Source organism: Acomys minous, assembly GCF_964271855.1.
Source record: "Acomys minous genome assembly, chromosome: 17".
Classification (NCBI taxonomy): Eukaryota; Metazoa; Chordata; class Mammalia; order Rodentia; family Muridae; genus Acomys; species Acomys minous.
This window is the reverse complement of record NC_140500.1, coordinates 46,879,063-46,892,146: the sequence shown is the minus strand read 5'-3', so window position 1 is coordinate 46,892,146 and position 13,084 is coordinate 46,879,063. Positions and strand designations below refer to the sequence as shown.

The 13,084-nt window shown below is 45.5% G+C and overlaps 1 protein-coding gene across 2 annotated transcripts in view; it reads right to left on the bottom strand.

Moving 5' to 3' along the window:
• Positions 1-13,084, bottom strand: part of LMOD3 (leiomodin 3) — a 45,391-nt gene that overhangs the window by 23,563 nt on the left and 8,744 nt on the right. The window contains exon 1 of one of the 2 annotated variants that reach the window (XM_084765609.1): positions 2,626-2,756. The exons of the other annotated variant lie outside the window; for it this stretch is intronic. The gene's annotated coding sequence lies outside the window, so the exon portion shown is untranslated. Of the gene's footprint in view, positions 1-2,625; positions 2,757-13,084 lie in introns of those variants that run through there. 2 annotated transcript variants of the gene reach the window in all.

Sequence of the window (13,084 nt, the reverse complement as noted above, 5' to 3'; positions counted from 1 at the left end):
TTAGCACCTGTAATCCCAGCACTTGGGAGGCAGAGGGCAGGTTGCGAGCTTCAGAGCAGTCAGGCCTACATAGTGAGACCTCGTCTCAAAACTAAACAAAATTAAATGCCTAATGTTTTCTCCCCAATTCAAGTTCAAGTAGACACTTTATTGTGGGGTAAAGCCCCTTCCATTGCACTGCCAATTTTCATAAGTGTTCAGCACTAAGGTGAGAGCACCAGTTGAATGATTTTTTTTTTAAAAAATCACATTGTCTTCATATTTCTTCAGAGGAGCTGCCGTTTTCATCTCAACTACTTGTGTATGCCAGGGTGGTAGTCCATCCAGATATCTGCCTAGTTGTCGGCTGACACAAAGCAGAGGTACCCAGTAGGTAGCAGAAAAATCATTTAGTCAACATTGAAAGCCTAAGATATGTCTCACTGGGCGGGAAAGATGATGGGTCAGTGGTTACGATCATTGGCTGATTTTTCAGAGGCCCCTGGTGTGGCTCCCAGCACCCATACAGTAGCTCACAGCCACGTATAACTCCAGTTCCAGGCAGTTTAATGCTCTCTCTCTGGCCTCAGTGGCACCAGGCGTGCATGTGATGCACAGATATACAGGCAGGCAGCACACAAATACACATGAAGTAAATATTAAACACAAAGAAAAGGAAATGGGGGTTGGTTAAAAGCCTGGCTCATAAACTAGGTTCTCAGCAAGGGGTTTTGGCATACCACTGTAGTCTCAGCTCCTCTGGGAGGCTGAGAGAAGAGGATTGCTTTGGTAACTTAGCAAGACTCTGTCTCAGCAAACAAACAAACAAACAAAACTAAATCTAAACAGAGTGAAAAACCTCAATTTCCAATAAAAAGGTCTTAGTTAAGACTTCTATTACTGTGATAAAACACCATATCCAAGACAACTAAAGAGATAAAGCATTTAATTGGGCTTATGGTTTCAGAGGGCCAGAGACCATGATGGTTGAGTGAAGGCACAATGGCAGGAATATCAGAGAGCTCATATTTGCATCTGACAGCAGGAGGCAGAGAGAGAGAGAGAGAGAGAGAGAGAGAGAGAGAGAGAGAGAGAGAGAGAGAGAGAGAGCGAGCGAGCGCACTGGGAAGGGCAGCAGTCTTTTAACACCTCAAGCCTGCCACCAGTGACACACCTCCTTCACAACAAGGTCACATCTCTGAATCCTTCCAAATCAGTTCCACCAGCTGGAGACCAAGTATTCAAACTATGAGCCTATGGGGGCCATTCTCCTTCAAACCATCACAAAAATAAAACAACCCTTCCCCTTAACAAGCCAGCAAAACCCCCAATAAACTATGCCCTCCTAGGCAATCCCAACGCTTCAGTTATATTTTCCCGTCTGTGAACTCATCAGACGCCCACAAACTTAGACGCCGTTGCTGAAGCCAACTGAGAGTATCTGAGTACGTGCTTAGAAGTAGTGAAGTGATATTCAGATGCAGGTTTGCTCATTAGTCCGCTCTGTCTCAGGGTTAGGGATTCTGACTTCTTCCTGTGTGCTATTACGTTGTCTGCCCTGATCTCCTGGCTCATACACATTGTCTGTGTTCTGTTTTTCCCAGATTCATTATCAGCCCCTCTAAGAAGCCTCATCTTTTCTTCCCCTGCATCAAGTGTTTCCCCTTTGGCCTGCCAACGGCCTGTGCTATGCCTAACAGAGCACAATTTCATGTATGAAGTTGTAGGTGCAAGGAATTCTCTTGTTAACTCTGTTTCATCTGGTGTTAGTTCTGTTTTCGTGATTCTGCTATCTTCTCCCACACTGCCAACCTTGGCCAGCTGGTGGGGATTTTTGTGTGTGCTCATGTGTGCAAGATTAACTGTTGTTATCACAAGAATCTGCTGCGACTCCTAAGTGCTTCTTTCTTAGAGCCTAAAATACATACAGTGATTGTAAGTAAGGGCTGGGAAGGCGACTAGAGAGAATTGCAAGTAGTTTTTTTTTTTTTTGCATGGTAGTTCATTCATTTGTGTTTTTAAAAATAAACTCCCCCACTTTCACTGAGTAAAAAGGAGAGGTGAAATTCAAATAGATAAGTGGTAGCTATTAGTAAAATACACATTATTGTTATATTCTTTATGTTAAAAGACTTGCCAATATCTCAAGAACCAGGAAGCATTATACAGACAAAGACCAGATTTGTTCATTCTACGTTATCAAGGTTCAGTCCATGCAAAACCAGCTACGTGGATGCAACGAAAGATGAGGGGCTAATGAGGCTGGGAAGAGGTGTAAGATGGATATGGCAAAATCACTGGGTGAATATGCAGGGTCATGAAAAACACCGAGGAAGCCCCAACTTGTGTGCCTGCTCCTGCACCGAAATGTGGAACTGGCCTTCGCATCTGTTTCTACGGAGCAGTGTGTACACAGAGGTCATTCACCTCCGACTCGGTCAGGACATGGGTGTCATCACCTTTGCGATTGTGTATGCAGCCACCAGCGTGTCAGTTTACACAGCAAGGCCATTGGCGATTGTGTTGCATCTTTAGAACAACCTGAACCAAAAATAACAAGTCAAAAGTTCAAACTTAGCCAACCATACTGTAGCCGGATCTCGCCCTGCAAAGAGTCCACAATCAAGTCACCTTATATGCTCTTACCCGTCTTGATAAAACTGGGAACCCGGGGTGAGAAAGTGCTGCAGGCAAGCAGAAGTGAAACGAGTTAATTTTCCTCTGGTTCTGAAGTCACAGCCGTTAAACAGGGTTAACTCAGCTTTCAGGCAGAGAAGCTTCAACTGTCTTCAGACAGAAGAACCACACAACTCCAGGTAGCTCAGGACTGGAAATGTATACATACTTATGACACCGCCACCGCTATTTTAAGTCACTGTCTGATCCTGTGACAAATGTGATTCCTTAAGTCCTTCACATACCCCCTGGATTCTATTTTTAAATGGAAGAAAGTATCATATGCTAAGTGCTTCCAAAGAAATTTCACCCTGCTGGTTTTATTTCTAACAGTTTATTTATTAAATCACTTGGTGATTGAGTTAACCATTGATTACTGCATTGGGTTGCCAGTATTCCTGGTCTTTGCTTAGCCAAACACATGTAATACAAACTAGCATCGTTTGAGAAAAAAAATACTCATAGGTATGATGTAGGTTTCTAAAACTGAAAAATAAATTATCTCTGTCTAAATGTAGTCCATTGAAATGTGATCTGAGGGCTACAGAGAGTCCAGCCAGCAACCAGAAGGGTATCTGTGAGTGGTGTAGCTTCTGCTTTAAAGATGGTAGGCAAATTATTTCATTATTGTTTTTGCTAAACATTTCTTGAGGTTTTATCCATATGTTGTGGCATGTGTAATTTCAGTGACCACGATCTTCTGATGTCTTTCAAACTGTGTGCCCCTAAGATGAAGAGAAATGACACCTCAAAGCTTCGTGGAAAAAAAATAAAAATAAGAAAACCACAAGCATGCTTTGGTTTGATGTAGATCTAGCCCCCTGCATCTACCCTGATAGATATTTCCATCTTTTTTGGGCATCAGAATAAACATTAAAGCTTACACTTCTTTTAAGAACTTGGATACAGGCTTATAATCTGTTCATCTACTAGTGGCTTAAATAAGAACACAGATTTTAATAGTACAAAATTAATTCTTGCCCATTGATCAAGATAAATAAATAGCAAAACTACTCAGTTGCTACCAAGGTATCTGAACAGCCTGCCATAGGCCATACCAGGGCATGACCCAGCTGAAAATGACAACTACTAGTGTGGCTCGTGTTACAGGGCCTGGAGGACAAACACCACTCTCCTTTGTCATGTGGGTGTGGGTGGCAGACATCTCTAATCGATCCTGGAGCTCTAGCTTGGGGCACATCTTCCACAGAGCCCCATATGAACCAGCTGCTATCAGTCAAGCTGCTTTCTGAGGCAAAACCTGTATTCAGCCATAAGGGAAATCTTTTATTTTTAAAAGGTGGGGGTGGGGTAGGGTAGAGTCTCTCTTTTGCAATTATTACTGCTTGGGCTTTTAAATGGTATTCACGATTTTCCTCTTACAAGGTTCTGATTCACAGAGGGCATATGAAGGGAATCAAGAACAAAACAAAAAGCAAAGTAACATGCAAGTTTACTCTTCAGAATCTGTACTTTTGGGAACCTATCTGAAAGCAGAGGAAAGAGAGACCTGGAGATGGAGGAAGGAGGGAGGATGAAGGAAACAGATGAAGAGGACGAGTCCGGCCCCCAGCAGAGCTTCCTGACTCTACCTCACCTCCTAACAAATATTAGCACACTTCTTCAGTCTTTATTGTGTGGCAGCTGATGTCCCCATGTCACTCACCACCATCCCAAAGTGCCTTCAGGAGGAAGTTTATGTACTAGAAATTGTGTCTGCAGAGCTGGTGAGATGGCTCAGGAGGTTAGGACGGTTGGTGCCTGATGACCTGGGTTTGATCCCCTGGACCCATAGGTGGATGGAGACAACAGACCCCTGAAGGTTGTTTCCTGACCTTCGCACTTGTGTCAGGTCTCACGCGTGTGTTTATGCACACACATATTGATAAATATAGCTTTGAAAAATGACAAAAAGGAAAAAGATTGTGTGAGGGAGCAACAGATCAGAACCCTGCCCCCACCCTGGGCTGAGGTGAGGTATGAGGGAGAAAACATGAGGTGGGAGCTGCTACACGGTTAGGCTCCTGCCTCTCTCTACACCTGAGGTGCTGGAGGTGGGGCATCAGTGTTGGCAAGGATGGGTTAGTGGGGTTGGCTTGTGGGAAATCCCGCTGTGTGGCTCAGCTACATGGGAAGGGGTGAGCTGTGGGTTATCTTCCTCAAATTCTCGCTTTCTTTCCCATTTCCTTGTAGTGTCTCTCTGGATAGAGCCCCTCCGGAGTACACTGGGCACTGGCTCTTTGATGTGACCTATAAAAGGCAGCCGTCTCTGGGGACGGGAGATGAGGACTTAACACCTGGACACAAGATAAAGCTGAAGTGATGTAGCAAGCAGGTGGCAAATGAAAAGAAAAGGAGGAGGAAGAGAAGGGGGAAGAGGAAGAGGAGGTAGAGGAGGAGGAGGAAGAGCAGGAAGAAGAGGAGGAAGAGGAGGAAGAGGAGAAGAAGAAGAAGAAGAAGAAGAAGAAGAAGAAGAAGAAGAAGAAGAAGAAGAAGAAGAAGGCAATGACAACAACTATGATATCACCATTTTGGTTTTCCTACCCAAGGACAAGCTAAAGCTGCTCCGTAGGATGCTATTACTGAGAAGCCTCCTCCAGGCTATCAGAGCGGTTAAAGTCAGAGCTTGGACTCTGCCACCTGCTGCACATAGACCAATTAAGCCAACAGGTAAGAGTGAAAAGCAGGGAAAGAACAGGTACTCAATGTGGCCACAATGGGGAAGAAGGTCCAGTGGACCCCCTCAAGTCTGTGCTCGGTGTCCCTGAAGGGAGATTTAGCTCTAAAGTGAAGGCAAGAAGTGTGCATAACCAAGCAGCCTTGGTCAAGATGAGGTCCCAGTGCTGTCACTGTCTGTCCTCCAGTTTCTCCCAGAAGGTGGTGTGAGAATATGTCAGAGCTGGGTGAAAGCTCTTTCTGAGAGATGAGCTCCTTTCTGGCTGTCCTTTTCTTCCTCTAATCTGTGAAAATTCCTATTTCTTGGGGTCCTTCGTGTTTATAGTCTGGTAGCCAAAGGGAGGGTGCAAGTTGCTTTCTGGAATGGACACTTCCATTCCTTCCAGGACAGTAGCACTAGGTCTTCACACAGGCAGGAAAGATGGCTTCTTCAATTCAGGGGGCCACCCTCACATGCCAGCAGGAAGAAGGTCAGGAAGAGAGCAATATCCAAGTTCTATGTGGTCTGCTGCTGCTTAATCAGGAAGACATCCATACTCCCAGGACGCCTTTGTTTATATCACCCAGACTGTGTCAGAGGCCTGCTTCAGAGGCAAACGGGACCTGTGGATGAAAGGGTGTTAGCTGAGCTGGGGGTCAGTTAAGAAACTTGACTTACAGATGACCTATAGAAAATGAGATACACTTTTAACTCTAAAAAGTAGTTAGCATTTATTTAAAATAAAATTTAACTGGGCATCCTATATTTTTATTTCTAATTTTGGCAATTCTAACCTGAGTGTGTTGCAATTCAAAACTGAGAAGTTTTAGTGCAGAAGGAAGGGGACACAAATGTTGAATACAGGACATGCCCCAGCTTATTCTTATTATTTTATAGATTCAGAAGCCAGGGCATAAAGAAAGAGAGAGAGTTAACCACTTTACACAGCTAACAATAATAAACATAGGTTTGGATTCCAGAAGGCTAACCTCTGACCAATTTGTCACTGTCTCATGTGACCTAAGTGGCTTTAAACACCAAAGAGCCTAAGTTAAGAGTTCTTGAACATAGTCACCACGCCATGAATGAAAAGGCCAAAGGAGGGCAGACTGTCACCATGAAGGCCACTCTGTCTCTAACGTGACTAGCAACACTTCCCATTAGAATACTGGTTCTCTACTTGAACGGAGGTGTGGAAGGCTTTGCCCCTTCAGAAGACATTGGCAGTGAGAAGGTACATTTCCAGTTATTTAAAGAGAGAGAGGGGGGGGGAAGGGAGAGAGAGAGGGAGAGGGAGAGAGAGAGAGAAGGAGTATTGCTGGTATCCAGAAGTTGAGGCCAGAAATGGGGTTAAATATGCAATATAGGAGATCACCCCTCATTGCAAAGAAAAAGCTTCTGGAGGAAATGCTGAGGAGCAAGAAATTTCCAAGTAGGCACCCCAGATACAAAGAGAGACTAGGACAGACAGACTGACAGGCAAATTCTATCTAGCACACACGGTGTATGTGTATGTGTGTGGGGAGGGGCTGGGGAATTTCCCTTATCACCTGTCTTAGAGTAGAACCCATCCCATAATACCCCTTCTTAGGTTTATACCCAGGGCTTTTTCTTCAGCCAAAAGCGGAAGTGAAGGCTACCAGGAGAATGTGCTCAAGAGCCACGGAGCCCTGGGGCCTCACAAGCAGCTTTAGAGTCTGTACTTATGAAAGCAGTGCTTACTGCAGAACCGTTGTGGAACTGTGTCTTGGAGATGAATAAGGTCCTGCACAAAGAACTTAACAACACTCAGCTGGCCATCTGAGGGAGCTAAGCACAAATGGAAGTCATATTTACTTCACAAAGCTATGTAGAAACTCTGAGTTATTTTGTACCAGCCACGTTATCCCCGCCCCCCCCCACCCCCATTATATTGGGTATCACGTTTCTAAGATTGAGATGCTTACAAATTTGGCACTATTTTAATTCAAAGTCAGAGGGTGTTTATTGGCTCATGTTTGAAATTGGTAGACACGGATAATCTTTTTCACAGATCAGGTAACAATCAATGAATACATTACTAATGAACAACCAAAGGCTTGCTATTTTCTTTCTCCTCCAGAGTCTGATTACCTCGCTAGGCTCCTCCATGGTAACCTGTGATACTGCCCCAACAGAGACACTGGGCTAAAGATGTACACATCCCTTGAGACTCCTGGTACACGTCCAGCCCAAACCTTATTCCTCTGTTGAGACTATGCCAGACAGACCGTAAATGTCAGGCCAGCAGCGTCTGAGGGAGTCCATCGGACCCTCATGACTACTCGGATAATCTTCATGCATCTTATTTACCTACAAATTACCACGCGGTTGTCAAATGGCTTGTATGAACAGGAACCAGAAATTTAAGTTTATTAGCAACATGAATTCCACGATGCTCTTCCAAATGGGACTTTAGCCAAAGGGTATTAGTTACCGGAGGGGAGGGGGGTTCATTAGTGATCGAGTTCATTTCTAAAGTGGCCCAGTGGCATTGTTCCCAAAGAAAAGAAGCAGTAAGCCTGGCTGCCTGCTCTGCCGGGTCCTGTCTATTTACACATTCACTATCCACTTTTCACAGCAGCAAATCTCCATCCTCATTCCCAGCTGAGAGAGGACCTTCAGTGTGGTAAGCATCTGCTTGTTTCTCTGCAAAACAGGAGACATGATGGTACCTTCCTCACCAGGAGGAAGAGGAGCCTCACCGCAGGCTTGTTTGTACCATCGTGTTTAACTCGTAAAATAACTCCCAGGCCACTATTAGCTCTGAGGACAGGGTGTGACCTGCCAAGCACAGGAATCGCCATGTTTTCAGTTATCTGCACGCAATCTTAGGGACAGCTCCAGTGGCCTTTGGCACACAAGTCCATCTTCTTTGTGTTTCCCAACTTCCGCTTGTTGCCTCATTTCAAGAACGCTCTTCCTTCAGCGCCCCCTCCAAATTAAGAGGATTAAATAAGCAATTTGTACATAGTACCCCCCCCACCCCACTTAAGACCTTCCTTCCTTGGGATTAGGGAAAAAAATTATAATTATTTCAATGTGATACACTTGATAGCAGACAATAAAAAACCCATTAGAGGACAGACAGCCCATAACGATTGGCCTGGGGAGTACACTCTGAAGTTGGCAAGTAGCTTACAATGTTAAAGTCACAAAGTGCTCTCTGCTGACTGCTTTTGGACAGAAACCACCAGGATTCTCTGATATGTGGTGGAAGGAAGAGGCTAACAAAAGCAATATCTTATTTATATATTTATTTTTAGTACAAAAGATTGAACCTCAGCTCTCACACCGCCACAGAGCTGTGCCCTCAACTCTGCTTTTATTCGTTTTAAGTTGAGACAGCTTTTACACTTTAATGTATTGTTACTATTATTATTTACTCTGTGTGTATGATGTGTTGTGGTGGTACGTGCGCACTTTAGCATGTGTGTAGAGGCCAGAGAGCGGCTTTTAGGGAGTCGGTTCTCCTTCCATGTGGGATCCAGAGACCAGACTCAGAATGTCAGCCTTGCACTGGCCCTGCAACAGGTTTTAACAATTTACCCAGAAGTGCCTTCCGCTCACTGTGTAGCCCGGCAGGCAGAGAACTTGGGATTTGTCTGCTTCGGCCTCTTTAGTAGCTAGGATCCCTGGCTTGTGTATCAGCTCAAATACAACGGTCTTTCTTTGAGAAGATGCAGCAATATTGAATTCCATGGAAACGTACACATAGGTCACTTCCTCCAGAGAGCCTACCTGGATTCCAGCCTGACCTGCAGCTTAGGTGGTTGCCCACACGCTATTGCTTCCTATTGCATCAAATGCTCTTTCTACTGGTATGACAAAAGCAACTTAAATGAACGGCTGATTTGGGCTCACAATTTAGAGACACAGTCCATCTGGCAGAGAAGGTGTCTTACTTTTCTAATCACTGCGAAGAAACATCCATGAGCAAGGCAACTTATAAAAGAAAGCATTTAATGGAGGGGGCTTACTTACAGTTTCAGAGAGTAAATTCATAACCATCATGACAGGCAGGCAGAGAGGAAGGCAGCAGGCAGGCAGACAGGCAGCAGGTGGGCAGACAGAAAGACAGCAGACAGGCAGGCAGCAGGCAGCAGGCAGCAGGCAGCAGGCAGCAGGCAGCAGGCAGCAGGCAGCAGGCAGCAGGCAGCAGGCAGGCAGAGAGGAAGGCAGCAGGCAGGCAGACAGGCAGCAGGTGGGCAGATAGAAAGGCAGCAGGCAGGCAGGCAGGCAGGCAGCAAGAAGGCAGGCAGCAGGCAGCAGGTGGGCAGAAGACAGAAAGGCAGCAGACAGGCAGGCAGCAGGCAGGCAGGCAGCCAGAAGGCAGGCAGCAGGCAGCAGGCAGGCAGAGAGGAAGGCAGCAGACAGGCAGCAGGCAGCAGGCAGAGAGGAAGGCAGCAGGCAGACAGCAGGCAGAGAGGAAGGCAGCTGGCAGGCAGCAGACAGCAGGCAGGCAGGCAGGCACGATACTGAAGCAGTAGCTGAGCTTAGAGCTTATTTGAAAATTGGAGGCAGAGGAGAGAGAGCTAATTGGGAATGGTGTGGGCTTTTGAAACCTCAAAGCCCACTCCCACTGACATGCCTCCTCCAACAAGGCCACACCTCCTTAATACTTCCCAAACAACTCCAATCGTTATAGACCAAGCATTCAAATATATGAGCTTACGTGGCCCATTCTCATCCAAACCAGAGTCAGCTGGCCTTTCCATTTCCAGCTGGGATCGGAAAGAGATGAATGCTGGCACCCAGCTCCCTTTCTCCTAATTCTGTCTTAGCTCACAGAATGATGCCATACATACTTAGGGTAGATCTTCCCACTTCAGCTAATCAAATCAAGAAGCTCCTCACAGACAACCCCAGAAGTTTGTCTCTAGGTAACTGTAGATTCTATCAAGTTGTCAATCAGTGTTAACCATATGAATTAGGTCTAGGTCCTGTCATGTTTTATGTTACCTATCAACCTGGCTTAGTCTTGGTACAGGACTGCAAACTCCTGCAGGGTGGACCCTGAATTGGAGCCTCTGGCATTCCCACTACCCAGCACATCAGAGGTATTTGGTGATCATTTGCTTTTCTTTTATGTGTAAAAGTGTTGAGTGGGCATGAATGTACATGCACCATGGGTATGCAGTGCCTGAGAAGTCCAGAAGAGGGCAGGAGCAGGGAACGGCAAGTCACCTGCTGTCACCAACCTCCAGCCCTGCCGCCTTAGCTATTACCTCTTAGAGTTTGTAGTCTGTTCTCCTGTTTGTCCAAGATGCTAGAGTTGGAAGATGCAACATGCAGGGTGGTGCACTCCTCTAACCCTACCCCTCAGGAAGCAGAATCTGGCAGGTCTGTCTGTGAGTCTGAGGCTAGCCCCATCTACACAGAGTGTTCCAGGACAGCCAGGGCTACACAGTGGCACCTGGTGTCTCAGAATAAAAGACATTTGAGAACCTCTAGCATCATAACATGTTCACAGTTAATAGTGTGTGTGTGTGTGTGTGTGTGTGTGTGTGTGTGTGTGAGAGAGAGAGAGAGAGAGAGAGAGAGAGAGAGAGAGAGAGAGAGAGAGAGAGAGAGAATGAACTAGACAGGAGGAAAAGAAAACAACAAACAAACAAACAAAACAAAACCTTTAAATTGTGCTGTTGTATCTGTCACACAGAGATCTTTGCCAAGCTTCTGTGGTCTTGGGAAAGCTGAAATCGGTGTGGAGGGAGTGGGCACAAAACAAAGCAACCCAACTGCTCCTTTCCCAGTACTCAGCATCCAGATGTGACTCAGCTCCCTTTAGTATCTGATTCAGGGAATTTTGCATGAGTACCTTGAAAAACCTGTCCTGAAAGACTGTGTGCTAAGTGGCTGCTGCTGCTGCTGCTGCTGTTTTAAATCAGATCCTGTTAGTTTATAGCTTTTCAAAACAAAACCAAAATAGAGCAGAACTTCATTGTTTCATCATTTGGGAGATGGGATGTCTGATGTCCAGGGGTTAGTAGGATTGGTACTTTCTAGAAGCTGAGAGGAAATCCATGCTTCGTGGCCCTCTGCTGGGCTCTGGTCACTTCCCATGGTCCTTGGCATACAAGACTCTGTGATCTGCATGGCTTCTCACACATCTGTCTTCCTTCTTTGTGCTTGCCTCTGGTAACTTCCAGTTTTATCTCATTTTAGAACCTCAGAAAGTTGACCTCTAACTTTGGATGATGTTTCCTCTCCCTTGAAATATGTCCCTCCCCAGAAGAAAAGTTTTTCTGAAGACCTAGCCCCTACAATCTCAAGATGTGACCTCATTTGGAGATTAAAACTTTAGATGGAGATGCAAGCTCATGACACTGAGGTCACTGGGGTGAGTCCAAACCCACATGATTGGCCTTTATAAGAAGGGGACGTTTGGCCACAGAGATGGGCAGAATAAATGCCTGAGGAAAATGAAGTCACAGGCCACCACAGGGCCTGCATAAACCCGGGCCCAAATAAGACCTCTCTGAAAGTCATGAGACTAGAGAAAGAAGTGCTGAGCTGGCTTTTCCTCACAGCCCTCAGGATAGATTCCTCTTTGTTTTTTGTTTTTTATTTTTGGTTTTTCAAGATAGGGTTTCTCTGCCGGCAATAGACTTCTCTTGCTTACATCACTCCATTGATTGATGTGTGTTTCCAGACCTCCTAGCAAAGAGTGTATGTACACAATGAAGTTCTGCATGCCGCCCCAGCTATAGGAGTACAAGTGTACCCCATCATGCCCTGCTTTTTTTAAAAAAATATTTTATTTATTTATTATTATGTATACAGTGCTCTGCCTGCATGTACACCCGCAGGCCAGAAGAGGGTACCAGATCTCATTATAGATGGTTGTGAGTCACCATGTGGTTGGTGGGAATTGAACTCGGGACTTCTGTAAGAGCAGCCAGTGCTTTTAACCTCTGAGCCATCTCTCCAGGCCATGTCCTGCTTTTTTTTTTTTTTAAATATGGGTTCAAGAGAGCAAACTCAGGTCTTCTTTCTTGCAAGACAAGTATTTAACCTTGCTAGGCAATGGTGTGGCTTCAGAGTCTAAGTGAAACATATATTGAAATAAAACATGGGGGGTGGGGCATGGCTGGAGAGATGGCTCAGCAGTTAAGAGCTCTGACTGCTTTCCCAGAAAACATGGGTTCAATTCCCAGCATTAACATGGCAGCTCACAACTGTCTGTCACTCCAGTTCCCCAGCTCCAGAGGATGCTACATCCTCACACAGACATACATGCCCAAAAAGCACCAATGCACATAAAATAGGAATAAACAAATCATTTTTTTTAAAAAAAGATAAAACATGGTTCTTGATTTCTTTTCTTTATGCATGTGTGTCTATGAGTGTTTTCAAGCACATGTGTATGTGTGTAGTATGTGTGGTGTGTGTGTGTGTGTGTGTGTGTGTGTGTGTGTGTGTGTGTGGTGTTTAAGTCAGAGAACAATCTCAGCTATCATTTTCCAGGTGTTACACATTCTTCTGAAACAAGTTCTATCACTAGCCTGAAACTCACCAAGAAGCTAGGCTGGCTGGCCAGCCCTGAACATCCAGTTGTCTCTGTCTCCCCAGTGCTGGCATCAAAAACACATGCCACCAGGCCCAGGTGCTGGGGACCTAACTCCCGTCTTGTGCTTGCTTGGCAAGCACTTCCCTGGAGGAACTCCCTCCTTCCTCCCAACCCCCTCTGCCCCCCCCCAACTTAAGACAAGGCCTTACATTGTAGTAGCCAGGCTTTTGAATACCAGGACAACA